Source organism: Corythoichthys intestinalis, chromosome 1 (assembly GCF_030265065.1).
Source record: "Corythoichthys intestinalis isolate RoL2023-P3 chromosome 1, ASM3026506v1, whole genome shotgun sequence".
Lineage (NCBI taxonomy): Eukaryota > Metazoa > Chordata > Actinopteri > Syngnathiformes > Syngnathidae > Corythoichthys > Corythoichthys intestinalis.
The window spans coordinates 17617534-17644301 of NC_080395.1; the positions used below are offsets into that span (position 1 = coordinate 17617534).

The 26768-nt window shown below is 39.5% G+C and overlaps 1 protein-coding gene across 9 annotated transcripts in view; it reads left to right on the plus strand.

The window, feature by feature from the left end:
* The first annotated feature begins 6186 nt into the window (after nucleotides 1–6186).
* Nucleotides 6187–26768, plus strand: part of LOC130921629 (A-kinase anchor protein 13) — a 276582-nt gene continuing 256000 nt past the window's right edge. For 8 of the 9 annotated variants that reach the window (XM_057845733.1, XM_057845759.1, XM_057845767.1 and 5 more), the window contains exon 1: nucleotides 6187–6382. The gene's annotated coding sequence lies outside the window, so the exon portion shown is untranslated. Of the gene's footprint in view, nucleotides 6383–19940; nucleotides 22454–26768 lie in introns of those variants that run through there. The other variant, XM_057845742.1, reaches the window with a different exon arrangement.

Below are 26768 nucleotides of genomic sequence, written 5' to 3' on the forward strand. Positions count from 1 at the left end.
TTTATTTAGCTTTATTTCTTAATAGATATTAATTAGATGTGTTAGATGTTTTAACCCTTGAGAGTCGAAGGACGCGCCGGCGCGTCCTCAGCGCACGTCGTCTTTGAAGCGCCCTCACGTTTTAATTACGTCACCCACATGCCGTTGGTTGGTCTCGTTTTAAAGTGCGGAAGTTGCGGTTTACTCTCGTTATTATTTGAAGTCAATCGACCAACTAGAACGTGAGATATTGTCATTTAAGTTTTATAGTTTTATTGTCCTCTCAAAAAAACATTAAAACGCTGCATGGATCATTTGTTTATGTCTATATTTCCATCATTTCTAGTCCTTTTTCAAAACGGAAGCTCCATGAAAAAACCACAAATCAAACGAACCCTTTCGAAGTCACAGTGGAAGCACAAAATGCGTTTAAAAAAAATTTTTTTTTTATAAATATAACTGCGGTGCGAGGTTCAACCGAACGAGAGGGAGGAGTGTTCTGAAGCAGCGAGGTGGCGAGCGACGGCCAGTTGGATACTGCTGGATCGAGCAGCGACTTTGTGTGACTTTGACAATGAACGGAAAACTAAATTTAGCGCAAGCAATTGTGCTTCTTGAGGACTTGAGGAAGAGGATGGTCCAAATTCGTCATCATCGTCTTCTTCGGAAGAGTCCTCGAGTGAAGATAGTGACGGATTTGAACACGTGGGTGACGCCATCGACGAGCAGAGGTAAACCAACTCACTCTTTTTTTTTCATGCTGAAAATGTTTCTTTTGAAAGTTTCTTTTGATATTGCAAGACAAAGTTAATTTTGATGCAATATAAGTGTGTGTTTGTGTATATAATAATAAAATGTGCATATCAGATCAAAGTCGTACGTGCACTGTGGGTATCCCAGGCAGGAATTTATAATTTGTGGTGTTCTTCTTTCTATATGAAGATTAGGGATGTAGCACATATTCAGCTATGGTATTCTTTCTATTGTCATACATATAGATTTCCATTATTATTTATTGCTGTATATATTTTTATTTTATACTTTATTATTTTCATAAAAACGGACTTATTTTCATGTACATTTATAGTGACAATGAAAATAAAGTGAAATGAAAATGGAAGGGTGGAAAGAGGACCGACACCCCATGGAAGTGTGAGCTGTGTGATGTAGCCGTGTCTAATTCCAGGACGAAACTGCTTTTCGGAGTGGCATGACTGAAAAAAATTTAACTTGTTTATTGTAAATATTTTTGAAAATGCTTTTTTTCCCCCAATGTTATATATATATTTTTTCCCACATCAATCTTCTCAATTTGTGTATATAAATGTGTGTTGAAGAAGCTTGATTGTGTGTACATAGTTTTCATCAGGCGATGGGCCGCAATACCTAAACTCATAAAGAGATGGCCTCTAAACACTTTTTGTGTTAGATGGTATATATTTTTTCACTGTTCTTCACTGTTAGGTCTGCTGTATATAACCTGTTTTGACTGGAGCATGTATAAAGGCAAAAAACGCCTATGGCTATACCTGTTGTTTATGTTGAATTGTCAAATATGACTATTTATTCTAAATTTTTTTGGTTGAATGTTCATCCTAACATGTTGAATAAATATTACAAAGTTTCAAAACGGTTCGTTACGCATGTTTGGTTGTCAATTGGACATCAATATTAAAAATTTTGACAAAACGATTTTGGAATTTTTGGTCTTTTTGGGCCCAAAATGATGATTTATAATTGATCAGTGAAGGAAACAACAATTTGGACATGAAGTTCAAGGTGTCACAAAAAAAGGGACCAAACCAGGCCATTGTAAACAATTCTTTCTTTGAAATATAAAGGCAACTTCAAAGGCATGCAAAATCAGACAAAATAGGCCCAGACCTTAAAGGGTTAATAGATGTTTTCGTATAAATTATTCCAATAAATTGCTGCAGGTCTGGAAACTCCCTTTGAAGAAGTCCTCTCAAACAATGGTTTGAAGCTTCAGAGCTTCATAATGCACATTTATAACCAATGAACAGAGACTTTGAATCAAAGATTGGAATTTTAACAATTTCCACCATTAGGAGAATATTGTAGTAATCTTCAAGAGCACCCTTGTTTTACTTTTTTTTTTCCTTCTTTTTCAAACAATAACACACACATTACAGCACAACAGATACCAAACTGTGAAGACAAACATCAAAACATACATGAAAAAAAAGGCGGAAAACACAGACAAGACTAAAAAAGCAGTTTCTGCTCTTGCACTCCAATTTAAAAGGAACTGCAGTATTTTAAGCCAAAACAACTGTTGTGGTTGATAGAACAATATATCTATATTCTGCTATAGCAGATTCATGGCGCATTAAGCCCCCGAACTATTTTTAATTTGTCCGTTTTACCCTGAAAACCCCCGTTTACAGACGTCGCACAACCGCTTTTGTTTCAACCCAGCCATAAAAAGAAGGTAAATAATTATATTTATTATTCAAAATGTCTCTCATTTTTAGCTTAGAATCATTAATAGATGTTTAATATTTAGTTTAAAAAAAGAAAACGACTTTAAAAAATTATTCACTCGCATATTTTAAACTTTTAAACAAATTACGTCGCAATGAAAAATTTGGCGTCTGTAAAAAAGTCACGGATATTTACCTCATAACTATTGCTTAATTGCATTTTTTTTGTTACTGTTGCATTTTCCCCGATATGTTAGATGATAAATAATGGATCCAAAGAAAAATTGAAAAATAACGTTTAAAAGGGTAACTATATGAAAAAGAAAATCTCAACCACTCCTTGTTGTCTGCGATTTCTCCATCGCAACCCTTGTTATATCACCATGTTTCACTCATACAATCCCCAAAGAATCTGGCTGTGGCCATTCACAGCTGTGTCTAGACACTCAGTGATACTTTCTACATGGAGTTTATGGATCAAAAGAAGGTAGGTAAGCGATAATATCTCGTTAAAATCGTGGCGTCTTTAATTCTGCTCTCGCCTCCAGTTAGGGTTTTGCTGTTTAAAAATTTTTTGGTTTTTAAAAATGCCCTCCTGTTCAAAATTTTTCTTCCCCCAGAAAATTGAGATTTTAAGCTTTCCAATGATGTATCACTCATGCATATCAGACAATTTTGAAATTTGCCCAAATTGGGGGTCTGAGAGCGGAACTTCAAGTCACCTGAGTGTTTTCTGCCATATATAAACTCACCGGCCACTTTATTAGGCACACCTGTCCAACTGCTCGTTAACACTTATTTTCTAATCAGCCACATCATCACATGGCGGCAAATCAGTGCATTTAGGCATGTAGACATGGTTTAAGACAATCTCCTGCAGTTCAAACCGAGCATCAGTATGGGGAAGAAAGGTGATTTGAGTGACTTTGAACGTGGCATGGTTGTTGGTGCCAGAAGGGCTGGTCTGAGTATTTCAGAAACTGCTGATCTACTGGGATTTTCACGCACAACCATCTCTAGGGTTTACAGAGAATGGTCCGAAAAAGAAAAAAATATCCAGTGAGCGGCAATTCTGTGGGCGGAAATGCCTTGTTGATGCCAGAGGTCAGAGGAGAATGGCCAGACTGGTTCGAGCTGATAGAAAGGCAACAGTGACTCAAATAACCACCCGTTACAACCAAGGTAGACAGAAGAGCTACTCTGAACGCACAGTACGTCGAACTTTGAGGCAGATGGGCTACAGCAGCAGAAGACCACGCCGGGTGCCACTCCTTTCAGCTAAGAACAGGAAACTGAGGCTACAATTTGCACAAGCTCATCGAAATTGGACAATAGAAGATTGGAAAAACGTTGCCTGGTCTGATAAGTCTCGATTTCTGCTGCGACATTCGGATGGTAGGGTCAGAATTTGGCCTCAACAACATGAAAGCATGGATCCATCCTGCCTTGTATCAACGGTTCAGGCTGGTGGTGGTGGTGTAATGGTGTGGGGAATATTTTCTTGGCACTCTTTGGGCCTCTTGGTACCAATTGAGCATCGTTGGAACGCCACAGCCTACCTCAGTATTGTTGCTGACCATATCCATCCCTTTATGACCAGAATGTACCCAACTTCTGATGGCTACTTTCAGCAGGATAATTCGCCATGTCATAAAGCTGGAATCATCTCAGACTGGTTTCTTGAACATGACGATGAGTTCACTGTACTCAAATGGCCTCCACAGTCACCAGATCTCAATCCAATAGAGCATCTTTGGGATGTGGTGGAACGGGAGATTTGATTCATGGATGTGCAGCCGACAAATCTGCACCAACTGTGTGATGCCATCATGTCAATATGGACCAAACTCTCTGAGGAATGTTTCCAGCACCTTGTTGAATCTATCCCACGAAGAATTGAGGCAGTTCTGAAGGCAAAAGGGGGTCCAACCCGTTACTAGCATGGTGTACCTAATAAAGTGGCCGGTGAGTGTATATACATATATATAAACAAATAAATGAGGCACTTTGTACATAGTGTACTACTCGTAAGTCGTGGCAGAATGCTTTCACAAACATAAGGCACTTCAATTGTCATACTCACAAAAACAGGAATACAAAAAAAAAATACACAACACTAAGAGTCAGACATTGACAGATCCCTGAGATATTGTAGTGTACAAATACTCTTCTTGTTCTTCATATGTTTAAGTGTAACTGGGGTGAAAGTGGGCCAGAACGGTCAGGAACGCAGTTCCGGTATACAGATTCACGGCCAGAACGCAGTTCCGGTATAAGATTCAGGGCCGGAAAGCTGTTCCGGTATAAGATTCAGGGCCGGAATGCTGTTCTGGTACATGGTGCTTTGATTCCGAAAATATGACAGCAACTGTCAAAACGCTGTGTAAAAAAATGCTAAGCTACCACACATGCATTTGAGCTCCAAGAAGAAAACAATCTACCAACATCAGATTTACATTCACAAGTGTTGACAACAAGCATAATAAAGTGCTTGTGTAGCGTAATGTTTCCACCAATACTTTAAATTGATTTTATTCCACGGACGGCATGGAGGTTATCCCAGCTGCTGCAGTTATCGGACTCTGACGATGACGAGTCACGTCAATGTGCGAATGCAGCAAAGCAAAATGCCTGGACTCATTTATACGTTCAATTGGCATACTGAGATGTGATCAGCAGAGATGGTTAGCTCTGATTGGTTCAAATGTGCATGTTTTTTGGAACAGCGGGAAAAAAAAAAGCTTGTTGAATTGATGCGGCAAAAAAGGGCAATGCAACATAAAATGGATCAAATCTTCAAGAGCAACGAAAGAGTTGAGGAGGCTTATTTATTATATTTAGTTTTATTTACTCTGATCGGGAAGTTCAGAACAGCTTAGCTGTCAATGTGCGCTTTGGATTTATATTTGTTCATTTATGTTAGGGTACTTATTCATTTCCTTATGATTTGAAAAAGTCAATGTTTGCGTGATCTTCAAAATATTTTCCATTTCACTCTGCATAATATCAGTCATTTGTACTTATTTTTCTGAATGTGTGTTACGTATATCTTTATTATATATATAAAAAGGTAATGTTTACATTAAATTCAATTCTAATATATATCCTATGTTCTTAAGTAGTTAAAATTGAGATTTAGTATGTGAGGAAATGAGGGAAAATAAAAAATTAGGAACTGGAGGTTGGGGTTATTGCTGTTTTTGTTAATGTTTATTTTGCAAATCATTAAAAAAAATACAATTTTGAATGAAAATCACTTTTTTATGTGTTATAGAAATAACTGTGCTAAAACAGTTTTCTTTGCATTTCAATAGTTTAAAAGGTTTGACACCCCCCCCCCCCAAAAAAAAAAAATAAAAAAAAAATTAAAATAAATAAATAAATACAATTTCTGGCTACGTGGCGACCTTCATGTCAGGGAGTTCCGGCAAGAAATTCTAGCCACTTTCACCCCTGAGCATAACTATATAAGAATTTAAGTCCAAAAGAAATATGGCACAGACCTTAAAAATCTCACCTTGTGCAAGTAAAATTTACCAAGCAGCAACATAAAATTAACTACAAAGGATAAAGGTTTAACATCAGATCTAAATCCTACAATTATCAGACTTTGTTCAATGACAATCGCATGCCCAGTCTTTTCAGCATTTTTCTTTTACTTTGTTAAAAGGGTCGCTATTCGGTGACGTCACATTTAGGACGTTACGTCACGTCCTGTGTGGCCCTAGCCCCGCCCCCGAGAGTTGTCCTGGGAGACGCTAACAACTGCGTTGAAAAAAAAGTGCAGTCGAGTCAACACGCTCGGGACAGACACTTTTTTAATCCGTTCGTGCGTGTGCGTGCGCGGAACTACGCCATCGCTCGACACCCGTTTAAAGGGACATTTTTGACACTTTTTGGGGATTACTATGCGCCTGAAGGGATAAAAAAAAAGCCTGAAGCGTCGCCTTCTCTTTCAGGTAAGAATAGCTAACTTTTTTTTCGTTTTGTTTTAAACGCATGAGCCGTTTGGAGGGTTCAAGCTAGTTCCGTTCCCGTTCGATGCAACTTTTTTTGGGAAGGGGAATTGACGGTCTTAATTTAGGAAATTTTCATTGCATATGCACGACACTTTTTACAGGTGGGAAACTTTTGCTACGGCCGAAAAAGTCGAGGCTGAGCCGCTAAAGTCGAGTGTACACGAGCCAATTTTATTAGGAACGCCTGAGGTGATACAGTATGTCGTTCAGGGTTCTCATCATGCTTTTGTGATTCTGAAAGTTTTGCATATTGAACTTCACCGAACCTGATTTTCACACCTTCTCGTACCTATTCAGTGACCCTCGAACTCCTCGCTAAATTTTCTATACTTGCTTATGCTCATAGTTTAAAGCCTAATTACATCCAAAACTAAAAAAATTGCAATGTATCTACTATACATCCAGATAGCCTACAGATTGATCTTGCTATCTTTAAAACCTGCTGTGTCAAACCTACGGCTCGCGGGCCAGAGATCCAATCCGGCCGGCAGGGTTGCTCTGTCTGACAGGCATGTTGTAGCTAATTTATAACATAATGAACGACATGCTTTTTATTTTGACATTGGCGCTGTTAAGCCTGAGTTCTGCGTTACGGTGACGGCGTCGCGACTACGGCGTCAATGAGCATTCGATGGTTCTGCGGCAAGGGAACGCATTGCACTGTAATTCACCATCAAGCCACTAGATGGGTGTGGCATTGTGTTTGTACGGTTTTGGGGGACTTCCTCTAGTTTTCTTCCAGTTACTCAACAATGCCAACGGAGGTGGAACGGCAACCTTTATACCGTATTGGCCCGAATATAAGACGGTGTTTTTTGCATTGAAATAACACTGAAAAAGAGGGGGTCGTCTTTAATTCGTGTTCTAGACATTATACCAATTCACGACGCTGGATGGCACCAGATATCATTGAAGCGAAGTTCTGTCATGCCAGATCTCAGCTAATTTCCCCATTCACGATGCTAGATTGTGCCAGATATCATTGAAGCGATGTTCTGTCATGACAGATCTCAGCTACTCTTTTTAGTTTAACCAGTTTGCATTATTTTATTGCATTGTTTTTCCTTATTCAGATTTGTTTCAAGACTACAGTTACAGTTAGACTTCACTTTGATGGTTAATGCAGTTATTGCAATTTTGTTGTTTTATCACAATAGACTGGTTTATTTACATTTCAAAAACCAGAAGCCATTCATTTACAAATGTGATTGCACTGAAGTTTACATATTGAAATGTTCAGATATTAAGATTTGAATGAGGCAAAATAACATGCTTTTTCTCTCAAATATATTGTTAGAATCATTTGTTTCAGATGTACTGTAATTATTTTCTGTATAAAAATTAATTTGGTGTTCTAAAAGTCTTTTTTTCAAACTTGAGTCTTGAAAAAGAGGGGGTCATCTTATATTCAGGGCCGTCTTATATTCGGGCCAATACGGTAATACCTTGACGAAACATTGTACAGGTGGTCGTACTTGCTGACCTCTTTAACAATCCTCTTGTCGGCGTGGTCCGTTTTTACGTGTAGCATCACAATGTTTGAAAATGGTGGTGATTTCGCGCTGAACCGGAAACAACAGTCTGAGTGGACCAATCACAGTCCATCTACGTCTCGTCACCACGCGTTGACGCGACGTGTAGTCAGAATTTTGTGGAGTTGCACGTCAGGATACGGCAGAAGGTCGTAAATCGGGTCTGCCTTGACGGCGTAGGTCAGCCTTAAAACTGGAGATTTGTGATGTTTATGATCGACTGCGTACATGACTGCACTCTGCTCACTTTGTGTCTGCAGCGTTGCTGTTTTTGTCAACGATGACGATAACGAAAATATTTTGTTGACGAACAATATTTTTCATGACAATGACTAGCCTGTCACCAGCTAAAAATGTGTTTTGGGAGACTAAAACATAATAAGACGAATGCCATTTTTCGTCTGACGAGAACAAGACGAAAGTGCATAATGTGCATATTTCGTCATATATTCTCAATGTGTAGTAGCCTGCATCATAGCAATGTTTTGTTGTGTCGCTCATATAACAACTCCCAAACACACCCATACGCACACTCACTGGTAGAGGTGGGAATCTTTGGGCACCTAACGATTCGATTACGATTACGATTCAGAGGCTCCGATTCGATTATAAATCGATTATTTATGCACCCCCCCAACCCCCCCCACCCCCCCACCCCCCGCTTTGAATTTTTTGTACACTACTTCCGAAATTGTTCTAAAATCCTCTCAGGCTAAACAAACTAGTACTTCAGTATCACGTTAACCCCTAAAAACATTAAATAAAATACTCAAGTCCCCATTCTGTATCGGCAGCTTTAAACTACATTCAATTAATTTAATGTTGTGAATCAACCGTTAAAGTAGTTAAAATTGCTCCCGTTATTCCATAATTTCCCTTTTGTCTACTTTCGGCGTGAACGTTTTAAAACTGTTTCATCATTAAAAGATAGATTCAAGTCAAGATTTTGCCGATTTTTTTGTTGTTGTTGTTTTTTTTTAGATAAAAAGTAATTAGGTGCGCTACAACAGAGCCTTCTAGAGAAGTCTACTGCTTTAAGATGGCGCCTCTTTACTAGCACGGACAAGTCTGTCATTTCGCATCTAGTTCTTGGTATATGATTTAACATGGCCGTCGTCTGTCATTTCATATAGTTCTAGATATATGTGATTTATCATATATATCATAGCCGTATGTTGCCGTATGTTTGTAGCAACTAACAACTGGGCGCTGTTTGTAGCGACTGACGGCTGCAGTCAGGTATTATTGTTGTTGTTTTTTTTATCTAGTGGCATGAGTTGAACATGATATTTACTCTCGATCCGTTCCTCATTGCGTCCTGAAGACGCAATGAGGAACGAATTGCAAATGCTGTAAACCAGCGATTTTTCATGTTTGAATTGTTACCCTTTAACCGCAAATTTGCGTTTGGAGAAGACCTGCCAATGTTTTATTGCAGGCTAAAATTGTAAGTACATTAACTTTTTTCCTTTAGCCTTAGTGTAGCAATGCTAACGTTTTACAATGTTTAATATTGATGCGTAAAGCGTTTCCTTATTTTGTATGTCAGAACTTTAATTCTACGGCGTTTTGCTGACCAATAAACATCTGTGAAAGGAACTGGAGTCTCGTATGCAACCAACACGCACGTGTGCCTAGTGCACACAGCACATGCAAACACACGCACACAAACGTATGCACGCACACACTCACGTGGCGATAAATCGCAGCTGGGAAAAATACCGCCCTCCTTTTTATTTACCGTGCGATAAGCTGACTTATTGCATATCGCAACAGGCTTAATGTCTAGTCCAGTCAATGGCAACAATGGTAGTTAACTCTAAATGCCTAAATGTGGCCTGCAAACCAAAATGATTTTGACACCCCTGTTTTAAACCTTTGTGGACTAGTGACAAGGGTTGATTTTAAATAAATTTTAATGTAAATCTCTCTGAGCTCCATTTTTATGAGTGGAAAGCACTGTATAAATGAAGCTTCATTGATTGATACATTACATTGCATAACAGCGCAGAGTTGTGAAATGTAAGGATTTCTACACTGTAGTTATGAACTTGTGCTGTCTCCAATATTATCATCTATGGTTTATATTGCACGGTGGTAAAGCTTTAATTTTATTCCCTTTCTTGTAAACTTTTAAACCGTAGATGGACTTGAATACCATGTACTTGAAGCATACTGTCTGCCCCTCCCACTTCAAATGGATTTGACTTTTGTTTGCCATTAATGGTATTGAAACATAATGCCAGCCCTCCCGGTTCAAATAGATTAAATGCCGTCAATGGCAAAATAATCTTTGTAGAAAAGTGGACATTTCACCCAAAATATCTATTCATTCGACGTAATTTTAAAACTGAATACTATGTTTGTTTTGTCATCCACCCCAACCTGACTTACATTCTGCATTATACCAGCAGATCAGAGCCATCAGTCTGTTATGACTTAGATAATGAATTCTCTGGCCCTTGTATGTGAACTGCAGCATATTTCTCTTGTTTTTAAGGACAGCTACTCGTGGAAAAGCAATGGATTTGCTGTGAATTCTGTGTTATTGCTGCATTTTGTGGCTCTATTCCTCAATACTTAACTGTGTATTTTCAGGCACCTTAGAAGCTATAGGCCCTCGGAAAGATTGTTTTCAGGCTTTTTTGCTGTTCAAAAGATGTGTGGCGTTCCTTTGCTGTAGGGGTAAGACGATAAGGGTAACTTACAATTCACTGTGATGATATGATGCTATATGGCCTACGATATATCACAATACCAGAACTTTATATGGGCGCTTTCACACTACCAATGTTTGGTATGTTTTAAACGGACCAGAGTTCTTTTTCTCAGATAGTCCGCTTCGTTTTGTAAATGTGAACGCGCATCCGAACTCTAGTTTGGACCAAACAAACGAACTCTTGCCCGCTCAAAAATCGTGCGTCTCGGTCCGCTTTAAGCGCACCCTGCTTCACTTGTGAATGCAACCGGGGCATGGTGTGCTTTTGCTACTTTATTTGCAGCTTTACAGCGTGGAGTTGTGATGCACGTAGGGCATCCTTGGAAGCGGAAGTATAGCGCGCACGCTATTCAGAATCAACAATGGCAAGATGACAGATGAACCATAGCTAAATGTTGTTGTGCTGTGCTAAACAGTCGCACTTTATTCACAGAATCGGCTTCTAATGTGGTTGATGTGTTTTGCATGCTGTGGCTGAACGTACCGTGTGAGAGTGACAGAAGCCGAGACAGGCGGTGCTTCTCAGAGTGGCTGTTTCGTGAGTCTAGCTCTCCTGACAGTCCAAAACAGTCATGAAAGTGAGAGCGACCTTGCGCCTGTGTGACTTGTGGTACTATGCGGTTCACTTTTGTGGTTTAGTTCTCCCCGATGCATTTTTTTATATACTCCAGTTCGCTCGAGCTGCTGGCAGAGCGGCGACTTGCTATGACACATACAGATGCACGGTTATGTTATCATTGCAAAATAAAAGACAGTAAGCAAAAAAAACAACAACTAGAGTTTAACATGTAAAAATAACACTATGCTACATTACGTGCAGCATCACAGCACCACACTGTGACGCTCCACGCTCCCTCCCCTCCCAGGAGGGAGCTATTTCCTCTTCTATTTGTCCTATCAATGTGTGCGCCTTTAGTCCACGTGATGCTACTCAGAAAGTTCGGTTGGCACAGTATGAATGCTGAACCTTTTTAACAGTCACTTGCAAGTGTTGTTGCGGGGTAGCTCTCCAACAGGACCCTGGTTCTCTTGGTCTAATGTGAAAGCGCCCTTTGTCGATGCCGATACCATTAAAATTCCACTATTCTCTATACTATTTCGATACCACGGTAAAAATAAACAATGTTCTTCAACGTACAAACCTTTATTAGAAGTAAACAAAAATACTGTTTGCTCATCGAGAACAATCGGAATGTAGCTTTAAAGTATTTAAATACTAAGTAAGTAAAATAATGTGCATTAAATTATCAAACAATTAAATTAACAAAGTACTGTCCATCTACTGTAGGGTTCGAGTATTAAACAAGAAAATGGTATGCATCACGGTCATGTAGCACTCAAGTATATAAAACAATAATACTGTTTTTACTAATAACACACACACGCGCGCGCCCACAAATGAACACACATTGCAAGCAGTAATTTGCAGACATGGTGTGATGAAACAGATTTTTGTGATATCCTATTTAAAAAGTTATATGACAGCATGACAATGAACGAGGGCCTATTGTAATGTCCATAAATATACGCGTCTCCTTTCAGAGGGGCTCGGAGTTGGGACATGTGAAGTGAGCGGGAGCTGAGAGTTGGCGTGGGTTGCGACCGACAGCAGTTGTATTGTTGTGCATTTATTTTGTAGCCAATATAAATAAGCAAGTGAGAAACACTTCGTATAAACTGTATATTGAAAAGACATTTTAATCAAAAAGAAAATCGACTTTTTTCTTCTTTAGTATATTGTTCAGTATATACTGTATAAGTGTATAGCAGCTGTCGCCGCAGTCATAGACAACGTTGATGCGTGTGCCACAGCCATGTTGCTTGCACTGACCGTTTTTCTTGTTCCTTAGCACTGTGCTGGTTTCCGTACAACTTATCATTTACAACACCCATGTTTAGGGTGTAAATGGTCAGAAGTATCGGTTTTTGTTACAACCCTTATAAGGATAAAATCACGACACACAATATCTGTGATATTCTATGTGTTGTAAGAAATTTCCTCAATATATGTGACTGAAAACAAAAAAACATATGCATAAAAAACCATCTGTTATGCATTTATTTGATGCTCAAACTTGTACAAAAACAACTGCATTTGCATAGTGCCTCACTGCACTAGTCTTGTAAATGTAAATACCGCTGGCTGGACAGTTATTGTGCATTAATATTAATTAAATAATGTTTTATTTAAACCACGATAGGGCGCTGCTTTCTGGTGCTGAAAAGTCAGTATTAATTTAATTTTGCATAGTATCTCACTACCTCCTGGTCTTTGTAAATGTAATCACTGTTCAGCTGGTCAAGTTAAAGTGCATGGACATGCATACCTTAGTAACTTACTTGATTTATTTCTCTGTGTTCACATTTTCCGCCATTTTTATATCTGTTCTTCTTCTATTGTCTATTGTCTTCTTCTTCTTCTCCTCACTGTCCCACAAGAAGGACAGGAGGGATGGACAGGAGGTACTGACGGTGACTACGGGGAAAATCCGTTATGCGTATTGTAAAAAAAAAAAAAAAAAAAAAATCGATACTTGCCGTCAATCTATCGATTATTTATTGTGACAGAGTGACATGCCAATATCGTTTTTTCCCCCTCAACACATTTTTGTTTTCGTTTTGCATCAACACGGTTTTTAAATTGTCATGAAGATGGCTGACGGAACACCCCCAGGCGGTAAAATGCAGACTGGGTGAGAATTCCCCATAAGTGGTCTGTTTGTGTGAAATGACTTCTTTTAAGCAAAATAAATCTTACATACTTCAGTTTTAACGGACAACATAATTATTGGGTTATGAAATAACCATATTGCACAGCTCTAGCATGTATTCAACAAAACATCAGGTAAAACTTTTATGTGGATTGCTCTATTATGTTATAACTAATGTATTAGCCAACATCTTAGTCCCCTGCGCATGGCTGAATGTCTTTCTTTAACATTTTGTATATCAAATAGTGGTACCTCGAGATACGAAAAAAAAAAGATGTAAAGTTTTCCAACTTTTTTCACTTCATGTCATGCAAAATTATTCATCATAAGAAAGATATGTGTAATAGATCATTCCTGCTCGCATGAATGCAATAATGTAAGTAGTACATTACATTAAAAATGTAAACAAATGAAATATACACACTACAAAGTGCTATACAATGCTCGTGTATATGAAACAGGGCACAAACAATAGCAATAGCATGTCTTTTAGCATTTGTTTGCTATGAGCTCACGTAGTCATGTGATAACATCTGTAGAATGAACTGAAACCTAAAAAAACTAGTTACACTTAAGCGCCACTAGGGGGAAACAAAGCATACACATTACGGCTGCAGCTATCGATTATTTTAGTAGTCGATTAATCAATGAACTAGTTAGTTCGAATAATCGAGTAATCGGATAGGGAACATGAAAAATTAAAATACCTGAGTTGAGCCTCAAATGGTATAAAAAAAAGACTAAATAAATGAGAATCTATGTACAACAAAAGGACAATTTGCTAACTTTCACAGCAAAAGTCTGCAAGCTTAAATGCTATATAATGCTAACGTTTTATTTTTTTTACAATGCTCGTAACAAATGGTTCAGACACATATCCCAGCAATCAACGGCTAAATATACTTATAAACTAAATTATGAATGCATTAAAAAAAAATTGGCTCAAACAAAAACTTTGCTTGTGTTGGTCTTAACAGGGAGCAGCTGGATTCAACCATGTGAAATGAGGCAGACCAGAGGGCAGTGTATCCATCCAAATGAATAAAACTAAGTGCAAAGACTTTCAAAATACACCATTACAACGCCACTTTAATTAAACGAATATTCGAAGCAGCAAAATTTAATTCAAATCTTTTTTTCTAATCGAATACTCGAGTTAATCGATTAATCGTTGCAACACTAATACAAATAAAGAAAGGCAGTCAGACGACATGACGGCTAATATACATGTAAAATGCCATACATTGTAAGAAAAAATATCACGAGGAATAATTTTTAGCTAGCTGTTGAGCCGTAGGCCAATTCCTCAGAACCACCAACCTCCTGATTTGACCAGAACAAGCCTTTTAATTCATACATTGGACATCGTATGGCAAGGTTTGGAGACATCGAGGTTTTTGGTTGTTAGGTTGATTTTCGGGTGATTCAATGAAAGCCAACACAGAATCTGTTAAATGCATATATGGTCATTAAATGCAATAACAACTGAATTGACAATCCTTTTTTTCATTTTCTTCACATTCCAAGTCATACCATTGAAAATCTAAACCTGGAAGGTAATTTCAAAAACACATTTAAGTAAGTAAGAGTGAACAGGTTTACAGCTTTGAGTGTTTTAACAGGTGTGTCAGACACAAAATAAACATACTGCTCCCTCGAGCATAATGAAGACACTTTTAATGTGTAAACAACATCATTTTCAAGTTAAGAGGCTACATAATGTTAACGTCATTGGTACTTCTAAATGCACATCATCAAAATATGACACAATTAATTGCCACATCCTGAAAAGCTTCTCTGCAAATCCTTTTCTCAATTCTTCTGGACGCTTTGGTTAATTACGATTAATCACTCTATTATTCTCTTGTAAAGTCAAAAAGACTGTGAAGTGTTACCATGGCAATGGTGTCTTGGCAGGAATTGAAATTGGAAATGGGAAGAGGAAGTGGTCAAATATGACGCAACTATTTTTGTCATGTTGATACATTCATGTGACACATGCAGACCCACACACGCAGACCCACCCACCAAAGCCTAACCCATTCAAATAGTTTACACCATATTGTATCCTACTAATCTAATACTTAACAATATTCACAATTTCATATCAAGGTGTTCTTAAAATAAACACTTTTTAAAGGTCATTTTTTTCCCAGACTTTCCAGGAAACGCACAAAAATAACTGGACTGAATTTGTTGATTTAAAAAAAAAAAAAAAAAAAATTACTAACAATTTTGGACATTTTTGTTAAAAAAATACTTTGGTAAGTACCGTAACATTTGCAACCACATGTGCAGTCTTTGCGCGTACATTTTCTGTATTTTGCACATACACAAGGCGCTCCGTAGTTTTGGGCGCAACATACGGTAGCATGCATGAATGCTGAAACATGATACGCTAACATGCACACATGCTAGCACGCATGCTAGCATATGCTCTTAATAGGCAGTGGGAGCCTAAGTTTGGATGTGCTTTATTGAAGTGATTTTACAGTGCATTGACATTACTTTTTCATCCACAAACCCATCAAGGTCCTCAGCTTCTAAATACTCCATGAAGAGTTCAACATGCCAAGTGCCCTCAATAGAAATGTTAGACCAAGAATCCACAATCCATCCACAAATTGTGGCGTAACTCGATAGATGCTGCCTGCCAGTCTTGTACCGCTTTCCCACTGGCCAAAAAAACCCATGTTAACCCACTAACAATTGGCTTTTGGTGGCAGTGGGAAAGGTGCAGCGACCCGCCTCGACCCGTGTCAATCAACCCGCCAAGCGACCCGCGTTAAAATCACCTCGGCTCTGATCGTCATGCAGTGTGAAAGCAAAACCCCGGGTCAACAGTCAACACCCTAACCTACGTGGTGACGTAGGCTCTTACGTGATGCGCCATAATAATGTGCCAGTCGCCTCCCATTTAACACGCCCCACAACCGTAGTTACGTCGATGCTCATAACAAAGCTAGTAGAAGGTGAAGAATTCACGTCGCCTACGTTGCTTAAACACAAGCAGAGTGTTGATCCTTTGCTGCATTTCGATCATTTTGAGGGCAGTAAAAAGCATGAAATCAGAGAACACAAACGGAAAGGAGGCTTCCATGTTGCTCTGCATTGTTTACTTCCTTGAACTGAATTTATTCGGTCGCACTTGTCGACGTCCATTTTAGCGTGGTGACGTCACGTAACCTTACGCACGGCTGAGGAGGGGTGGGGGGTTAGACGGGTGAAAAAAAAAAAGACGGCTTTTTTTTTTTCTTGTCAGTGGGAAAGGTGCCAAATGCCAATTGCTAGTGGGTTGCATCAGCTTGGAAAAAACGCGCGTTGACCTACTAGTTTCAGTGGGAAAGGGGCATTGGTAAAGCTGTGTTTGCCATCGAACATCCACCCTTGACGGCAAGTGCGGCCACTTCGCCTTATTTTCACAGAAAACTCAGCTTTGTCTTCTTTATTTGGCGAAGCTCGTTTTCCAGCTTCCTATACTTGCGAACCATGGATTCCTTGCAGCTGCTCGATTTCCATGTCCCTCCGCGTAGCTGATTGCTTCCAGTTTAAACTGTGCTAAGTAGAGCTGAAACAAATACTCGAGCAACTCGAGTTTAAAAACTGATCCGAGTAATTTTATTCACCTCGAGGAATCGTTTAATTCTGCCAGCTCTAAGCATCACGTTTTGCCCAGACTACTTTTAATGTGGGACAATGCACAGACATCACGTGCGTAGAGGAAGAAGCAATTAATAAATAAATAAAAAAAACTTACAGCAGCCGACAGCCGCTACAAAATACGCCGACGTTGCTAAAAACTACGCCCGCAGGATGCTAGTGTGGTAGCAGGTAGTGTCCGATGCGTGTCATAGATATTGCATACATTTCGGACTAGATGCGAAATGACTGACTCGGCCGCATCTGGGCAGCGTTAGTAAACAGCCGCCATCTTTAAGCAGTAGACTTCTCATCGCTAATAAATATAACGTTACTGTCACTCGCTCACATAACGTTAGCCCTTCGGAGGGCTAGGTTTCTATTGATTATGACCACTGTCGATGCGTGGCTAACGTGTCTTACATACAGGCTTTATTTAATCTGTAAAAACACAGCGCTGTAGAGTGATGAGGGTGTAAAATTAAAACATAATAAAGCTAACTGTCAGTTTTAGCTCAGTAGTCATTGCCGAATAAAACACCAAGTAGCAACCAGGTATCATATATTTAGTATTTTGAACACTACAAAAACTCAAAATCCTATCCGTACTTACAGTTTACAGGCATGAAAATCTCTCACCTTTCGGCGAAATTCGCCGTTTTGAAGTTAAAAAGGGTGACCTACGTGAATTGCGTAGATCCGGGGAGAAATTCTTTTTTGGGGGGCCCAAACTGCGGTCCATTATTCCAATCGCGCACACTCTTTATGTGTACGTGGAGTGCTTGGAGAGCCTTTCGTTGCATTGCAAAGCTGCGAAAACAAAATGCAGGCCTTATCCACACCGGGGCAGACCAGAGCGCAGCATACACACTTTGCCTGTATTTGCCAGCAGATTGAATTTGGTGAGTAATGATTTCAATCGTTTTCATATTTTGCGATATAATAAAGTTACTGCCATTTGTTGCAGCTTGCGTTGAACACTGCCAGAGCTAGCCAAATCTCCCGTGAAAAAATAGCTCCCGTCAAATTGGCGTCAAGCTTATATATTTAGCGGTAATATAAACGAAGAACCCACTGTTGAGTCAAATTAAGCGGCAAGCTCTCGGATGGAGGGTGCGCCTCGCATCGCTCCCGTTGTCCGCCTGAGACGCGTTATTTTCGGCTGGGACTTGAGCTGACGGCCGGTGTCGGCACAACACCGGCCCGACGAGTGGTGGGAATGATTCTTGCTTCTTAAAGCTTTTCAGAAATACAGTGGTCCCTCGTTTTTCGCGGTTAATGGGGCCCAGAACCCGCTGCAATAAGTGAAAACCGCGAAGTAGCGGCCCCCCTCAATTTTTTCGTGCGTGTTCAATGTATTTATTCAGATTTTACATTGGGAGAAAAATACATATGTAAGACATGTTTTTTCACTTTTTTTCCCCCCAAAGTATCATTTATAAATGGTTTTAAAGCACTTCAAAATGTAAGAATTATGATAAGTTATAAGCATGTTACTGCCCCACCAAATTCTTTTTAAACAAGAATAAAGTAGTAAGAAAATGCTTGGCCTTATTAAATGCTTCATAGTGAGGCTACTCAAACCCTCTGAGGCTGCTCACTTTGTTAAACGATGATTGACACATGTGCAAACTTTTTCTATGATTGATTTTTTTTTTTTTTTTTTTGAAGCAACTTATTTTTTTGATTGAATAATAATAGACACAAATGTCCTAGCCAAAATGTGACCCAAACGCAAAACAGCATTACTTTAATGGAAAAAGTTGTTTCAATCAAGAAAAATAGTTTTCAAATGCTTTTTTTGTCTCAAATTTATTTTTGCAATCAAAAACATTTTTTTTTTTTTTTAAAGTGACTTTTTTGGGATTAAAAATATATATTATATATAACTTTTTTTTTTTTTTGATTGAATATTAAAGACACAAATCCACCTCCATAGTTATTGAGAGAGAAAGAAATTAAGAAAGCTTTTAAAAATAAAAGCCACCAGGGAGTCAGATTTTTTTTTTTAAGATTTATATTTCACTATATAGATATGCCTTGTAAGGAAAGGAGATTGAGGGATAAAAAAGTTGGATGAAGCTGCTAAAGGCAGTGGATACCTCATCAGCTGCGTGAATGGCAGACTTGGTAAGAATAAGTTTGCAAGGATAGTCGGGTATAAAATACAATTATAAACACAATTACAATGTTATTTTTCTATAAGATTTTATGTCATTGCTTTATTAATTTTTAGGTGCTAGAGTTGTTAAGTATGGATAATAATGAAATAATAGTTTTGAGAAAACTGTGCTGTTGGTGGCTCAGTGACCATCTGTTGTGGTTTGTTCTCAAATGAACAAGTTGAGGAAGGAAGTTTTGATGCAGAGGTTGAAGGAAGAAAAGAGGTAGACTGACTGAGTCACAGCCAGAAAGTGTTGATGACAGTGTTGATTTCTATTCACTGTTGCCCCTCCCAATTAAAGTATGTCACAGTTGCAGCCAATTATTATCTAAAGCTGATTAAAATTGAAGTTATGTTGTTTTAAGGTGTATTAAATACTTGTTCATGTGCCCCTTTTGATCTACGAGCACCCGCCCCTCCACCGGTCGGTCTCTGCACGGCCCTGCTGAAACAGAGTGTGGGTCGACAGAGCTCAATATTTTGTTGGGTTGTACAGTGTACCGGAACATATTTCCTCCACACCCTTCTCACCTTTTTAACCCCTGACCCATTTTCATGCCTGAGTTTAGACTAACTTAAAACTTAACTAGAACTTGAACTAAAACAGCTTGACACAAATGGAAATTAAATTGAAAGACGTGGGAAAAACACGTAGCTTTTTTTCTCTCTTTGACATCTGTATCTTGTCGGCAGTCGTCAGGAACTGCACCCAGTCAGTCAAGGGCAGGGGCGGACTGGTAATCTGTGGGTTCTGGAGGATCACAGAACGGCCGGTGCCCTGGACGGCCGGCGGCCGCCATTCATTATAGATCACTGTTTTTGTCCCCCCTAGCCTCTGATTATCTACAGTTTGCATCCAATCCGACAGGTGGCAGCAATGCGCCTGGCTGTTCATCGCCAGTCCGATAGAAGAACGAAAGAAGCACAAAGTTGCCTTCATTGGTTCCTTGTGGAAGCAAAATGGCGACGAGCGTTAATGCCCAATATGGATGGTGGTGGCAAAAAAAGAAAAGAGAAGGGTGGCGCGGAGAAGGTTAGGAAGAAAAAAATTAAAGAAACTGGAGAGCAAAGCATTAAAATGTCATGAATTGACAAATATTTTCGCAAGCAGCAGTCTGGCTGCAACGGCCACGTTGGGTAACAGCAGCCCAGCCCCGGCGATGGTGAGAGGGGGCAGCCGCTCTGACGTGCAGCCGGTGCAGGGAGGGAGAAAAATAGAGGGAAGAGGTAATGATAAGCTGGTGGAAGTTCGAGAGGGAAGTTCCCCAGACAAGCGCAGAGCAAGTAAAAAGGGATGAAGAGGGTCACTTGCTCGGTATACTGGCAATTGTTATCCACAAGGTAGGTACATTTTAAATGAAATAAATGACAATTAAAGGGTTAGTGCCAGCTAGTCGATGTACCCGTTTGCAATCGTGTCAAGTTATAATATGCTCGTCCTACTATCACTCTCCTAAGAAAAAATATTATAGCTGTAAAACAACGTATGCACACGCAGCAGCAATATTAATTCAGAAGAAATATAACAAAATATTAATAAAATGAATGGTTTTACTTTAAAGTTTAGGTAGTTAAACTGATATATATTTTTAATCATTTATATATCGTTTTGTTTTCTGGTTAATACTTTCCAATGAAGGTTATGTATACAGGATTTGTCTTGAAATGTTTTTTATATTTTCATTGAAATTTATTATTTGTATGGCAAGATTAATTATGGCAGGGGTCTCCAAACCGGTCCTCAAGGGCCACTGCGGGGCCTGGTTTTTCTTTCAACCGATCGAGTACCGACAGTTTAACCAATGAAGTTTCTGCTAAAACAAGCAGCACCTGACTGCAATCAACTGATTACAATTGTAAGACACCAGATTGGTGCAGAGGTGTTGTCTTGTTTTGTTGGAATGAAATCCTGTGCCCGCTGCGGCTCTATGTGGAATAGTTTGGAGACCACTGAATTATGGCATAAACAATGAAATCGTTTTATAGACAGAGATATATAGAGATATATTATAATCAATTGGATACATGAATGAATGAATGAATGAATTTATTGTCATCATCATCATAATCATTGACAGTTTCAGAATGTGGAATTTGCCCAAATACATAAAACTTGCTTTGAAGAATACATTTTCATTTGTTTATTCAGGTCTATCATAGAGCTAGTACAAAAAATGAACCCAACTCCAGTTCAGCCTTGCAGTACTTTGAGCGCCCCAAGTCAGACAGTGACAGTCTAGACATATTTTCTTCATTTTCTCTTAAAGTGCAAGAAATTGATGCATTTTACAATAAAATGTAAAAAAAAAAAAAAAAAAAAAATTCTCCCCGAGGGTTTGGCGGTATGCCCCCGGACACCCCTACGGGGTCTGTTTCCCTTCGTATAGCGTATCTTGTGGGCTGGGCTGAGTCAAAGTCCAGGGCTGCTTTTTAGTCCCAGTCCGCCCCTGGTCAAGGGTCACACAGCGACATTGATGGATTTTTGAATTTGGTGCACGCACAAGACACTCTGCATTTTAAGGTGCACTGTTCATTTTGGAGAAAATTTTAGACTTCTAAGTACGCCCTATACTCGTGAAAATACGGTATTTTAAGGTGAGGATTATGTACTCTACCTGTGAAAAAGCGCACAGTCTCTGCTCCCCAAATTTCTATTTTATTTCTGTTACCAGCTATTCATCTTAATCAGTACCACTTTTCCCACAAGGGTCATGGGAGTGATATCCCATTTGACTAAATTGGCAGAAGGTGGGTACAAACTGAACTGGTTATCAGCCAGTCGTAGGGCATGGATAGATCAACAACGTTTTACCAAATTTTCATCATCAAAGTCCTTGACCAACCCACCATTTATGTTTTGGAATATTAGGAGGATACCTGAATACCTGGAGAAAACCCACACAGGCACGTTAAGAACATACAAAATCCACACAGGAAGCCACACTGGCAAGGGCACCTTCATGAACCTGGACTCGCAACCACACTTTTAAAGCTGCGTGTCGGCCTTAAACTGTGTTTGCCTTCCCGGCAGACACCTGACCCGTGGCCTGTTGGCTCCGCCTGCTGCCCGTGACATCAGCACTTTGATCAGCCTGAGTGCCCGTGTTCGCACAAAGCCATATTAACTGCGGCGAGAGCTCACATGCCTAGATACCTGCAGTGTAAACACACCTGCTCGACTCTCTCTAATGGACTTAAGATGAACGCCACCTGAAGAAGGTCCGCCATCGCCACTTAATCCGTGGGGTAAGGTCTCATCGATGCCACCCCCGGCTATCCAGCCGCCACGGTCAACTTTTTTTATTAGGAAATTGTGCAACCACCTGAGATTTTATTCCAAGGGATAAAGTCCAACTGGCGTCGCTTGGCAACTGTGCACTGATAGTTCTTTACGGGTTAACGACTGAATTGTAAAATTGTCTTTAGCTTATGTGGCGACATAATGCATTTTGTCTGGCACACACTCCAGTGTTGAATTATCTTGAAACAAACGTTTAGATCAGGGATGTCAAACACAGTTTTGTCAAACCATTGTTATGGGGTTCCTTGGGTAGCTCTTAGGATTGTGAAAGAAACACTATGTATTATATTTAGCTTTTCCCTATGTAAATGTATGGTACTGTCATTATATGCAAACACTATACACAAATGTCCCTTACAATTATTGTTATAATAATTATTAATAATTAGGGTTGTCCTGATCACATATTTTTGCACCCAGGCCTGAGTCCGGATTACCTGATTTTGAGTACCGATTCTATACCTCGGCAATTTATTAGGGAGACAAACAACACATCCAAATGTAATATATTTCCATATTGTAAAACATTATCACTATGATACCATTTACCTTATCATTTACCATGATGATGCTACCACGAGGCTATCTTACCGTTAGCTTACCACGACACACACCGGCGTTGTTTTTCTTTTGACAATATCCTTGTATGTATAATTATTTTGTTGCTTTGTAGCCTTTAAAATTCAAATGAAAATAAATAAATCTTGAAATCCCGATCTTTTTGACGCGATTCCGATCCTCTGAAAATGACGTAATCGTGCTCGATTTCCGATGGTGTGATCGGATCGGGGACATACCTAATAACAATATACTGTTCACCATGGAAAATTGTGGCGGGTGAATGTTTAAGAATACAAATAAAGTGTTACCTCGAGATACAAAGACTTCGATGCACGAAAAATTCATTTTTTGAAACTTTTTTTTTTCGCTTCATATTGCGAAAAATTATTCATCACATGAAAGATAATACATCCTGTAATAGATAATTCCCGCTCGCAGTAATGCAATAATGGTAACTAATCTGTTGTATTTCTTATTATTCTGAAAATCATGCTCAAATATTTCATGAACCGTTTAGTCTTCACTCTATCAGTCAAGTAGTGTAGAGCGATGCTATATCAAGGCACAAACAGTGAGATGAAATAGCAAGCAAGCTATGAGCTTGAGTAGTCATGTGATTACATCTGTAGAATGAGCCTAACAAATTGTTACACTTGTTACAGTGTACAGTTTGGAATGAATTAGGCGATTTAAATGTAAACTGCCATTAATTTTACAAAAAATAGTACGGAAGTAACTCCGGAATGAATTGCAGTGGTAGTACCTCGACATACGATCGTTTCGACACACGATCTTTTGCCATTTGTTTCTACATCCGACGACATGCTCGAAATATGACGATTTATGGCAGCGCCGCAGTTTCTTTGTTTTCCTGCACCATGGGCGCTCGGCGGATTTTCTTGTTAGAGAAATCGACATGGGTTCCAAGAATGTTCGTGCAGGTGGTGGAAAAAAAGGAAAAAGGTGAGGCTTACCATTGAAATGAAGATGGAAATGATAGAAAAATATGATCGTGTTTTTTTTTTTTTTTTTTTTTTTTTTATGTTCCTCCTCCGACCACTGTTCGCTAGTCTTGAATTAAGGTGACAATTATTTTGATTATAACATCGCCCAAAAAATTGCCAGCTTTGTCAGGTTTTTAATCACTTCTTTCAGAACTTGTGCAACACAACATGCCTACTGTCTGCCGCAGCTGAATATGAAAAGTGAAAGTAAAAAGTCCTCTCTCACTCTGTCATGTCAGCCACATGGTGCGTTCAGGTACACCACACAAAACAGAATCACCACATTAGAACTCGATTCGTTACATTATTACAGCTATTATTATCATTACTAGAGCTGGGAATCTTTGGGCACCTAACGATTCGATTACGATTACGATTCAGAGGCTCTGATTCGATTATAAAACGATTATTGATGCACCCCCCTCCTTTTTATTTATTTATTTATTTATTTTAATGTGTTGTAAATTAGTTCCAAAATTGTTCAAAAATACTCTCAGGCTAAACCAAACTACTATTTCAGTATCAAGTTAACATATAACCGTAAACAAATATACAAAAATAACAGTAAATAAAAAACTCCCCATTCTGTATCAGCAGCTTTAAACTACATTCAATTAATTTAATGTTGTGAATCAAACGTTAAAGTTGTTAAAATTGCTCCCGTTATTCCATAATTTCCCTTTTGTCTACTTTCGACATGTGAAAGTTTTAAAACTATTTTAAAGATTCAAGTCAATATTTTACCGATTTAGGAGTATTTTATTTTATTTTATTTTATTTTTTATTTATTTATTTTTTAAACCTGTCCTGTTCAGCTGTTTGACACAGAGAATGGAAGTCTAAGTGCCCGGATTCTGAACAGTTTTAATGTTTCACATTGAGAGTCTGACATACTCCCATTGTGATCATTCAAAATACCTTTTTATTATGACAAAGCAGCGAACAGGAAGGGATTATGGGGGGACAGAAGAAAAGAAACACAAGAGAAGAAGGAAAAGAAACACATACACAAACAACAACTAGAAATACATTGAACATCTAAACTAGTTACTAATATGCTGGTGCTATCGTCAGCGAGATGTATTTCCGGTTTACACCATGTGGGGGCCTATTGGCCAGTGAAAGAGGAGAATGGGGGTGGGGGTGTCTATAAGCCTATAAGCTACGTGATTGAGAGGGGTAGAGTGTACACAAATCAGTTCTGTGATCTAGAACCTAGTAATCGTGTGAATCTCTTATGAGTGTAAGCCCGTTGGCGACCAACCCTACGCCGCCGCATCGCCAATCCCGGCACCGGGACCCCCAACCCGAGCATGCCCTACCACATCCAGCAGCACGCAGGCCCCACCGGGCGCGCGACAGCCACGCAGACGGGCGGAGAAGCCGCGCGGGCGCCAACCCAGGGCCACGGCCCCCACCCAGCCAGCCCGGGGAGGGAGGGAGGGCGGTGGGGTGGGGGGCCATGCGCAGCCCATCCTTCGTCCCGCAGCCCAGCAAAAGGAGCCATCGTCCCCCCCCCGGGACCCAGGGTGGTTCCCCGGGCCACCCGCGCACCCATCAACCGGCCTTCAGGGATGGCAGGAGGGGACGCACCACCAACCCCACGCCTATACCCACCCCCGCCCGCCCACCCGGGCCACGAGCCACAGCCGCAGCCCCCCAACCGGCACGGCACGCCACGGGACCCCCAGCGGTCCACCAAGGAGTATTTTAGATAAAAAGTTAATTAGGTTCGCTTGAAGGGTTCGCTACAACAGCCTTGCAGGGAAGTCTACTGCTTTAAGATGGCGGCCGTTTACTAACGCCCATATCTAGCTTTCTGTAGGTGTGCTGCTAACGCCACCGAGTCTATAATGCATCTAGTCCTATATAAATATGATATTTACCGTAACATTATGTGGACGTACTTTGTAGCAGCTGTCGGCAGCAGTCAGGTATGTTGTTGTTTTTTTTTATCTCGTGGCATGGGTTGAGCTCGAGCCGTGAGTTGAGCATTGGCATTACCCGAGGGGCCAGGTAATGACAAGCATGATGTTTAGCTACTCTCGCTCCGTTCCTCATTGCGTCCCAAAGACCGCGCTGAGTGTGTTTTACTTCCGCTTTACTTGACATATTTCAATAATCGGAATTTGGATGTTTGTGAATCGTTCTCGAATCTTCCACGGCTGAATCGCGAATAATCTAACAATCGGAAATTTTGCACACCTCTAATTATTATTATATCATTATTCCTATTTTTATTCATAATTTATTTGTTTTGGTCTGTGTAACTGCTATTTGCAATATAACCAGCAGTATTTATTAAGGATTTAGTGTAGGTTTTCGGGCTTATATTATTATAATATATTCTTATGGGAATATCCTGCTCAACATATGACCATTTCGATTTACAAACAAGATCCTGGAACGAATTAACTTCGCATTTAGAGGTACCACTGTATTTTCATTTCTTGAAGTACCACCGTATAAGTTCAAGGTGAAAAAATGCTGGTCAGTTTAAAGTAAAGAAAAATGTTAATTTAAGGATTTTTTTTTCCAAAGGTAAAGCAACAAACCCATTCGGCAAAAAACATCAGATGCACAATATTTGCTTTGATGGGCCACATAAAGTTACGCGGCACGTAAAATGTGGCCCTAGAGCCTTGAATTTGAGAAGAACTGGAAAGTTGAAGTCACAGTAATACTGACAGATAAA